We start from the raw sequence: 11,702 nt of genomic DNA, 5'->3' as shown, positions 1-11,702 counted from the left end.
TCAGATCCTAGATCGTAAGGAGCGAGTCCTTATGAATAAGTCTATCCCTATATTAAATGGAGAAATCCTTGAGTAGAAGAATCTACTTGGGAGTTAAAGTGAGATATAACAATCTGTATTTTTGTATCATTAAAATATAACTATTAAATAAATAAAAATATATTATGCTTCTGCCAGCTATGTGTTGTATTAATATTAATTGTGTGTCACTCAGTGGTATACGAGAATTATTTCTTTTATTAATTGCTGAGTGGTATTGTTTTATTTTTGTTATTAAAAAGGGATTTTATTGAAGAATTATTTTTATAAATACTGAAATTATCTTTAAAATTATTTTTATGGATTTATAATTTAAATAAATATTTATAGGAATTTATAAAATTTAGAAAATAATATTTTGTTAATTATTTATCCCTAAACAATTTCTGATTGTATTTAAATGCGGGTCCAAAGTTAAATTCAAAAATATTTCAAAAAAATATGAAATTTACATTTTATTAGTTTTTAAATATTCCAAGAATTTTAAAAATATTTTGGAAATTTTTCGGGTTGTTTTTAACTGCAAATTGGTTCGTTAAATTGCAAAGCGCGGGATAAAACCAGGTTGCCTGAGATGAATGTTACACGTGTTACATTTTGGTGAAGCAGTTGATACGTGGCAGAGCACGAGAAAAAGAAAGAAAAAAATTATATAAAAACACAACCCACAAACACAGCTGTTGATCTCCATCTCTATCTCTCCCATCAGTCTCTCATTTCTCCTTTTGCTATTCTCGAGCTCTCGTCTCTCTCCTGCTTATATATATATACACCTCTGTTCATATATCTCTCCTTCCTCTTGATCTCTTCTTTCTTCGCTGTTCTCCGTTTTCCTCCTTTCTTCCCCGTTTGCTTCCTGGTAATCGCCGCTCGTTGCCTCATTTTTCCGGCCGTTTTCTCTGCCGTTTTCTGGCCTTTTGTTGCGTGTGTTCTCTGTGCAATTGGGTTGTTGTTCTGTTCCTTTTCAATTGGGTGTATTGATTGGAATTTCTTGTTTATTTTCTCCAGGAAATTATTTGAGTAATTTCGTTAAATAAATTCATTTTTCGTTCGGGAAATTTTATTTTATCGGTATAGTTCGTGTTGGAAACCCGAAATAATCGGGCATCACCGAATTTTTTCGCCGTCAGCGATGACCCTCGGTGAGCTGACTGTGGATAGTGATGATTTATTCTGAGTCCTAAATTTCATAAAAATATTATTTAGTTCGTAAAATTACTTTTCGAAACATAAATTATTCGGGTGTAGTCGTTAAAATTTTATTGGATATTGGTTATGGAATTGTGTTGTTGTGATATTGACTGGTAGTCCGATAAATAGAGGAAACGTTGCGCGATTTCTGAGAAATTAATTTCGGAAACACGGATATGTATTCTGTAATTATCGAGAATAGCAATCGAATATGTATAATTAAATATTTACAATTATTTTACAAAACTACTTTCGTATCGTGGAGAAATATTTTGCAAAATAGTAGACGACCCTATTTCCCTGAAACGACTGTTTTATGTATTTTCTGAAAATAATTACCCAACCGAATTTCAAATACGTGAGCCCTATTGGTTCTGTGTATTGAGATAGTGCGTATAACTACGAGTTGGGTTTTAATATCGTAAGTTTAGAATGATAGTGAGGATATGTCAAGTATACGTGATCGTCTAATTGAGGGAATTTCGATTTTGTAGGTTTCGGTCGAAAGACCCAGGCCCGAAGTCATTCTAAAGTAACCTAGTGATCCCATAGTCAAAGCTCAGCGAGGAAAGTACCTCTCACCATATCTTTATGGTTCATTATTATATATGAATGAACTGTTGATTTAAATTTTGTATTGGAGCAGAACGTTTTAAGTTATGTATCCCCTGTTATTATAAATATTTCTGTTTAAATTGTGTTTTAGAGGAAAAGTAACTTCTAAAATACCTATATGTAAATTATGAATGATATTGGAAAAGCTTTTGAAATATGTTATGATAAAATTGTTTTAAAAAGAGGTAGGTATAATGGTTTGAAAACTGGATAAAAAGGATCAGATATTGGAGTTGCGTAAGAGGCTCGTTATTCGGTAACGGCCCATCGTGGTGGCGTAAGAGGCTAAGTTGGTTGTGCACCCTTGTTAGGTCACACTTTCACTGTAGAGGGGGTGAATACAGTGTTTATTACAATCAAATCAAACTTCAAGAACTTATGTAACAGAAAACAAACTTTATTGAAACAATAAACTCTGTTACAATCTGGAACTGTTATCTCTCAGTGATGAACAAAATATCACGAGAGCTGCTAGGGTTACAGTAAATAATATTCTCGATAATGATAACACTTATAGTGTAAACCCTATGTCTGTGTTTATATATTACACAGTTACAAGATAATCGCTAATTGATATGGAATATAATTCTGCTTTCTAATATATATCAATCAGATATCTTTCCTTCCAAGTATTCCATTCTTTACGGAATTCCTTCTTCATGCATATCTCTTCTTATGTTTATCTTGATCTTCTTAACTTTAATCAGCTACTGTCCTTATCTGATCGTCCTTCAGCACTTAAGTTCTGATATCTATCTCTTGATGCTTATCTCCTGATAACATAAGTACTGATATCCCTTAAGTTCTGACGTCCAGTATAAGTACTGATCAGTTAAGTACTGATTTGTTCTGTTCAAATAAGATCTGAAATCTAAACATAAAACATATTAGCCATGACATTATCAAATATATCTAACAATCTCCCCCAACTTGTAAATTAGCAAAATATACAAGTTTAACAGATATTTGATGATGTCAAAAACATTAAGTACAAATGCATGAGAAATAGACAAGATAACTACAACTTACAGTCCTTAAAGCTTTTACCAATTCAACTTCTGATAACAACTTTAGTCTGTATACACATCAGAATTTAAGTAGTTGTAGATCTTTGACTTGGCTTCATCATTTTCTGATCTCTCTGATGTCAGGAGTTGTTCTGAGATAATTCTTCAACAAACATTTCTCAGCATATCTGAGTTCATCAATCATTCTCCGTTTGACATCTTTAAGCTCTGCAGTATCTTCACCAGTTTGAAATATTGCAGCTCTGAGATCATTAATCTTTGCTTTCCTCAACTCCCGATCTAGTCTTATGACATAAGCTTTGTCAGACTCTAGATTGAATTCAAGCCCCTTAATACCAAGATATGTTCTGATCTGTGCAGTATTAGGCTTCATATCAACAATATCACCATTGTGATTTCTGTACTTTGGAACATATATGCTGTCAGACTTAACAGAATAAAGTCTTTTCTGTCTCTGAATCTGTTCTTTCAAATAATTTGCAGCAGTCCCTGTCAATCTGTCATCCACTTGAAGTAAGAATAATACATGCTCCAATTCTTCAAAATACTTCAATGGAATGGCATTTTGTCTTATATGATAAACCCTACCATCTGTCATGAAATATAACAAGATGTGTTCCTTCAAGTAGGTATGGTAAACCATTTGTACAGATTCCAATTGATTCAATCTTTCAGGAGTTGCTCCAATTCCTGGTTCACACAAGGAAGTTGGATCATTGGTAGTGTTGTGTACTCTTCTTTCATCAGCACTTCCCAATCCAGTTTTATCTCTTGCTTCTGAAAGGCATATGTCATAGCCTACTCGTTTATTCGGGTATTTAACTCAACTCAAATAAGAATGTAATAAGTAAATAGTGGATCAAGCATCAGAGAGATCTCACAAAGTAACATCTGTCAAAGAATAAAGGAACATTGTTCATCTGCAGACTTGAAGATTCACTGGAAGAAGTTCAAGAATTTGATCATGCCTCAGTGATATAAATCAAGATCGTGGATTTAATCAAGTGACAGAGATCTCGTCAAGGTATCATTTATTACAAGGATTCAATCATAACAACAAAGTCAAGACATGAAGAAACGTCACGAAAGTTAGTCACTCATGAACCAGACAGTACATCGAGTGTCAGCATTAAAGTGACGGAATTGATTCATAAGTCTCAGAGACTTTCAGAAGATTGTCAGAAGAATGGATGCTGCTCAGGGATAGTATTAATTCTCTATTAATTAATTAAGTCATATAATTTAATTAAGAGAATAAATTATATCTGCAAGGATTAATTTATTGATTAATTGAATTAAATTGATTAATTAATTTAGAATTAATAAATGAGGATTTTCAGAATGTTAATTGATTAAAATCTGTGATAATTCTAAAAAAGATAACTGATTGTACTAGTATGACTATCGGTATGACAATTGATAGTCATACCGAATGTCATGCTAATTCAGTTGATTGTATTGATAGAATTATTATTTAGATTAAAATCAATTATTAATTCAGTAAAACAATTTCATTTGAACTAATATGACAATCGGTATGACAATCAATAGTCATACCGAAAGTCTTGCTAGTTCATTTTAATTGTCTTGCTAGCTCTAATAGATTGTCTCACCGAAAGTCTTTCAAGCTAAAAAGGATTGTCATTCCAGTTCTTTTTCTCTCGGTTGGATTGTTAAATAGAAGCAGAAGCAGCAATTCAAAATATCAATCAATCAAACAGAACACAACATACAGAAGAACAAAAGAGAAAAAGAAGCAGAAAAATATTACATCTATTCTGCAACTTCAAGATCAATTTTCTAGATTGTAAAGTTAAATCCAATCAACTAGAAATACTTATCTTGTTCTTGTGTATCTATCTAGCGGATTAAAATCCCTAGAACTTAATCTCAAATCGCTTATAGCATTTGATCTTTTAATTACAAAAATAGAAAAAGTTCATGTCGAATTTATTCTAAATTTGTAATAATTGATTTGAGATTAATCCCTTGTAACCGATACCGTAGTTGTAACACCTTTCAAGTTTAATAAAAGTTTTATTTAACTTGAATTTTGTTTCATAATTTTATTCCGCATTTTATTCGACGAAACGGTATTGTTTGCATTCAACCCCCCCTTCTACAAACAAATTGGGACCTAACAATTGGTATCAGAGCCTTCTGATTAACGTACAAATCAAGATCCTAGACTTTTGTGTTTCTTTCACTTCTTGAATTTTTATTCACTCAAAAATTCATAATGACTACACAAAAAGTTGGAACCGTTAAAATTCCACTTTTCGATAAAGAAAATTATGTGATGTGGAAGAAGAAGATGCTACTGTTTTTACAGGTTGCTAATCCCAAATATTTGCAAGTGTTGAAGAAGGGTCCAAAAATTCCTATGGTTATTGAACCAGAGGTAATAGAGAATGATGTGGTGATCACCAAAGCGAGAACTTATGTGAAGGATCCTGAGGACTTCTCTCCTGCTGAAATAGAAGAAGCTTCCCTGGATGCTAGCCTTCAATTAATCTTAGTAGATTCCCTTAATCCCCTAATGAACAGACATGTGATGAATTGTAAAGATTCTAAACATATCTGGGAAACTATTGAGATTATTAATAAAGGCACAGAGGAAGTTAGGGAGAACAAACTAGAAATCCTAACCTCTGAGTATGAATACTTTAAATCCAATCCAGGAGAAGGAATCACTGAAGTGTTTGAGAGGTACAATGCATTGATCAACAACCTGAACATTAATGGTAAATACTATTCCATCAGGGAGGTCAATAAAAAGTTCCTTTTAACACTGCCAACTCATCTCGAACATAGAATCACTGCCATAAGAGAAGCAAGAGATCTGAGTGAGATTTCTTTGGAAAGGCTATATGGTGTGTTAAAGACTTATGAGTTGGAGCAGATTCAGCAGAAGGAAGTTTACGGGAAAGGAAGAGTGGTCAGCACGTCTACTGCTCTGGTAGCTGATGAACAACAACAACAACCACTATATCAACAACAATCTCAACAGTCAGATAGAATGGTACAGTCTTCCAAGGTTGAAGATAATGTGATAGTAGCAGAATTTGATTCTCCTACTACAAATCAATCAGGAGATGATTATTATTCCTTGGAAGAACTGGAGCAATTGGAGGATGAGTCAATGGCCCTGATTGTCAAGAGATTCTCAAATGTCAGATTCAAAAGGAATCCCAAGTTCAAGTACAAGTCCAACTACAACAGATTCCAGAAAGGTGGATCTTCATCCTCTAACACCAGCAGTGGTGGGTATAAAACAGGGATGGTTGATCGAAGCACCATTCGATGCTTCAACTGTAATGAGTTGGGACACTTTGCCACAGAATGCAGGAAGCCAAAACAAGCAAGGAAGAACTCTTACGATTCTAATCAGAAGAGTAAATCTGAAAGGGCGTACCTGGCAAAGGGAAGAAGCTGGGATGATACTGACAGTGAAGATGAAGAAGTTGGGAATCTTGCTCTCATGGCTAGTGATGCAAGCACCTCATCGTCAAGAAAAGAGGTAAAACTTTCTGATGCTGAAATGGTTTATCATCTAAGAGGTAACTTAGATTGTGCTCGTCGTGATAATGAATTGTTAAATCAACAAATCAAAGACCTTGAGAAAGAGGTCAATGAATTAAGACTTGTGCACATTAATCAAGATAAACTTAAAGACCAAGTATCTTTTCTAGAGAATAGAGTTGACTGTTATAGACAACTCGAAACTATTCTCAAAGACAAGATCACCGGTCTTGAGGCTAAGGTTAAAGCTTACTTTAATTCTTGTTCGAAGTCCAAAGAGTTTTACAATAAGCAAGCTGTTAATCAAACACATGGAATAGGTTATGATTACAATGCTGCTATTGGAAAATTAGGCATAAACTCCCCTCCTCATGTATGTGCTAAAGGCAGGGAAGTACCACATGTGCTTAAGGGTGTTGATGAACCCCTCTATAAGGAATCAATTGCTGAACCATTTGATGAGACCTCTTTTATTATTCAAGAAGAAATCCGTGATGAAGATAATGCTAATGGGAAAGCTGTCTCCAAGTCAAGTGTGTCAAAAGTTCCAGTCAAGGTTGTTAAAGCAACTGAGACTAACTCAGACACACATGAGTTGGATAACACAAATGCCATGTCTACCATGCATAAGTTGCCTATTGTTAATCCTTCTCATAAAGCATGTGGTGTTCCTGATTGTATGTCTTGTGCTTTTAATCTGTTGTTTGCTTATTTTAATGGTAAGCATGCTTCTAATGATAAGACTACTCCTCGTCAGCATGTGAATAATAGAAAGCATGATAGGTCTAAGACTGCTAGTCCTCCTAAAGCTAGAAAGGAGACATTTGTGCCTAAGCCTAAACATAAATCTGATAAGGCTGTTTTAAAGGTCAAATGTTCAGTCATTGAGAATGTTGAGAATAGTGAAATTAAGAATGTTGTTTTGCCTGATAAAGGCCAATTTTACAAGTATGCCGGACCCAGCCAAGCTTGGGTTCCGAAGAAGTTCTAATCCATTTGTATTGCAGGGCATTAAACAGGTACAACCGGTAGTGTGGATTCTTGACAGTGGATCGTCAAGACATATGACCGGAGATAGAGCCCTGCTATCAAATGTGGTTGAGAAAGCTGGCCCAGTGGTTACCTTTGGAGATAACAGCAAAGGTTTAACGGAGGGATATGGCTGTTTGCAAGCTGGAAATGTTATCATTGAAAATGTATATCTTGTGCAAGGACTTGAACACAATCTGCTTAGCATTAGTCAGTTCTGTGACAACGGCTACAATGTTTTATTCGACAAGCTGAAGTGTCAGATTCTGCACAAGAAAAGTGAAAAACCCTCCTTAATGGGAATACGGAAAGGAAATCTGTTCGTAGCTGACATGAACTCTGGAAGCAATCTTGAAGTCAATTGTTTCTATGCAAAAGCATCGTCAAATGAGAGTTGGCTATGGCACAAGAGACTTTCCCATCTCAATTTCAAGACAATGAATTCTCTTGTCAAAAGAGAATTGGTAAGAGGTCTGCCTCAGCTGGAATTCTCTCCAGAAGGACTATGTGAGGCTTGCCAGAAAGGAAAGTCAAAGAAAGCAAGTCACAAAGGCACTGACACATCTTCCATAACTGGTATTCTGCAATTATTGCACATGGATTTATTTGGTCCAGTTAATATCCTTTCTATGTCAAAGAAGTGTTACTGTCTTGTGATAGTTGATGACTATTCCAAGTATACGTGGGTTTTATTTCTTCACTCTAAGGATGAAACACCACAAGTTGTGATTGATCATATCAAGATGATTGAGTTAGATTCTAACGTCCCTGTTAGAGCAATAAGGTCAGATAATGGAACAGAATTCAAGAATGCACTTCTAAATGGATTCTGTACAGACAAAGGGATTACCAGACAATTTTCAGCTCCTAGAACCCCTCAGCAAAATGGAGTGGTAGAAAGGAAGAATCGTACATTGATCGAAGCTGCAAGAACGATGTTAAATGAATCAGGTCTTCCAATGTACTTTTGGGCTGAAGCTGTCAATACTGCATGTTATACTCAGAATCGAACTCTAATCAACAAAGACTTCATGAAAACTCCTTATGAGATTTTGAATGAACAGAAACCTTCTATCAAATACTTTCATGTATTTGGTGCCAGATGCTTCGTGCTCAAGGATGGAGATGATCGTCGTGGTAAGTTCGAGGCAAAGGCATATGAGGGTATTTTTGTTGGATATGGAAGAAGATCATATAGAGTGTATATCATTGATCAACACAAAGTAACTGAAAGTGTCAATGTTACATTTGATGACACTAAACTCCCTAGTATCCAAACTGAAGATCCTTCTGAGAAACTGAAGTTTGATGATACGTTAGATTCAGAGTCAGAACATGGTCAAGAACCTGAGGTTGTTGCTGTTGAAGAACCTGTTAATCCTGATAATACTCAAGGTAATAGTGATGGAAACTCTGGAAACAATGGAGATACCACTGCTACTGACGGAGAATCTTCAAGTCAACATGGCAACAACTCAGGGGGAGATGCTGAAGGATCATCTAGTAGGACACAACATCACAATGAATTTCAAGGCGAATCATCAAGATCAAATCTTCCAAGACAGACTGTCTGGAATAAAGCTCACCCTTTTGAGTTGATTATTGGTGATCCAGATGTTGGAGTCAGAACTAGACGTGCTACTCAAAATGAGTGTCTGTTCTCAGGATTTCTTTCTGAGATGGAACCTAAGAAAATTGAAGAAGCACTGACTGATCCAGATTGGGTGATTGCTATGCAAGATGAACTCAATCAGTTTGAAAGTCAACAAGTCTGGAAACTGGTACCTAGGCTTGTACACAAGAAAGCTGTTGGTACAAGGTGGGTATTCAGGAATAAACTAGATGAAGATGGTGTGGTTACAAGAAACAAGGCAAGACTGGTAGCTAAAGGGTATTCTCAAGCTGAAGGTATTGATTATGATGAAACCTATGCTCCAGTGGCTAGACTTGAGGCCATCAGGATATTTCTGGCATTCGCAGCATTTTCAAACTTTAAAGTTTATCAAATGGATGTCAAGAGCGCCTTTCTGAATGGAAAGCTGGATGAAGAGGTATATGTAGAGCAACCTCCTGGTTTTGAAGATCCAGATCATATGGATTTTGTCTTCTTTCTTTTCAAGGCTATCTATGGGCTAAAACAGTCACCAAGAAAATGGTATGACACTCTCTCTGAATTTCTTATTGAAAATAGCTTTATTAGAGGTGTCATAGACAAAACTCTCTTTTCAAAAAAACATAAGAATGATACTATATTAGTCCAAGTCTATGTGGATGATATAATATTTGGGTCTACTAATGATAATCTCTGTAAGAGATTTGCTAAGTTAATGCACAGCAAGTTTGAAATGAGCATGATGGGAGAGCTGAAGTTCTTTCTTGGATTACAAGTAAATCAAAGGTTAGATGGAACATTTATTTGTCAATCCAAGTATCTCAAGGAACTCCTCAAAAAATACAATCTAGAGGATTCTGCATCAGCAAGGACTCCATCAACTACAGCTGTCAAGCTTGGACCATGTGAAAACTCCATTAAGGTAGATGTCACAAGCTACAGAGGTATGATTGGCTCGTTACTCTATCTTACTGCAAGTAGACCAGATATTATGTATGCTACATGTTTATGTGCAAGGTTCCAAGCGGATCCTAGAGATATTCATCTCGTTGCTGTTAAACGAATCTTAAGATATCTTAAGGGAACACCAAATCTAGGTATTTGGTACCCTAAAGAATCTGGTTTTAACCTTGTCGGATATACAGATTCAGATTATGCAGGAAGTGTTGTTGATAGGAAAAGCACCTCAGGAAGTTGTCAATTCTTAGGAAGCAGGCTAGTCTCATGGTACAGCAAGAAACAGCAAACAGTTTCCAACTCAACGGCCGAGGCTGAATATATTGCTGCTGGAAGCTGCTGTGCTCAGATCTTGTGGATTAGGAACCAACTACGAGACTATGGCTCTGTATTGAACAAGATTCCTATTTTATGTGACAATACAAGTGCAATAGCCATCACCAACAACCCTGTGCAGCACTCGAGGACAAAGCACATTGACATCAGGTATCATTTTGTTAGAGAGCACGTCATGAATGGTACTGTTGAACTATTTTTTGTTCCAACAGAAGAACAAATAGCAGATATTTTCACTAAACCACTTGACGAATCCACATTTACCAGATTAGTTGGTAAATTGGGCATGTTAAATAGTTTTAGTGATTAATTTAATTAATATCTGGAATCTGTTCTTGAATGAATTTACAAATGAATTTTTCATAAATGAAAAATTCATTTGCAAATTTATTTTATCATTTTATCATATTTCTTGCTTATTTCTATGTAATATATATTATCTTATCTATGTTATTTACTCTACTTGTTAATTTAAAATATCTCAGAATATTTTATTTCCTCTAAAGATATTTTTCTATGAATTTTATTTGCTAAAATTCAACAGAAATCTATTTTTGGAATAAAAATAATTAATTCTGAAATATTGTCTTTGTCTCTGTGAAAATTTTAAGTGTTTATTTCAGTTGTACTATTTTGAAATATAGCTTCAGTACATAATTAGAGGTCTGTACATATTTATTTTGTTTTTCTACTGCAAAGACAATCGGCAAGACAATTAAAATTGTCTTGCTGAAAATCATTTCAGTACACATGTAAATATAAATCTGTTAATGCTTATTTTATCTTATTCTAGAAAGACAATCGGCAAGACAATTGAAATTGTCTTGCTGAAAGTCATTTTAGTAATAATGATTGCTTATTTTAAAATCAGATTAATTTTATAACTGGCAAGACAATCGGTATGACTATTGATTGTCATGCCAGTAATAAAATTAATATCAGAATTATATTGTTTTATTTTGTACTGGTATGACAATCGGTATGACTATCAGATTGTCATACCAGTTATTTATTTTTATTTGTTTCTTTTCCTTCTTTTGCCTGGTATGACAATCGGTATGACAATCCCGGATTGTCATACCAGCTGTTATATAAAGGCTGTTGCTGTTTTGTTTTAAACCATTTCAACATAGCAGTTCATTTCAAAAAATTTTGAACAGTTTTTTTTCACTCCCTTTTTCTCTCTTCTCTCTCCTCGAACAAACAAAAAAAATCAGTCACCATATTTCCTTGCTCGAGTTTTCACTCAGCAAACTTAATCATCACTTTAGTGATATATACTTACAAGTATATATATAAAGAGATGCTGTTGAATTTTTCTTAAATAAAAATTATTCTTAAAATTCTGAAAAGCTTGTGTCTTATTATTATTC

The sequence above is a fragment of the Apium graveolens genome, chromosome 7 (assembly GCF_009905375.1).
Source record: "Apium graveolens cultivar Ventura chromosome 7, ASM990537v1, whole genome shotgun sequence".
NCBI classification, from domain to species: Eukaryota; Viridiplantae; Streptophyta; class Magnoliopsida; order Apiales; family Apiaceae; genus Apium; species Apium graveolens.
The sequence above is the reverse complement of the archived record's forward strand: the minus strand, read 5'-3'. Positions refer to the sequence as shown.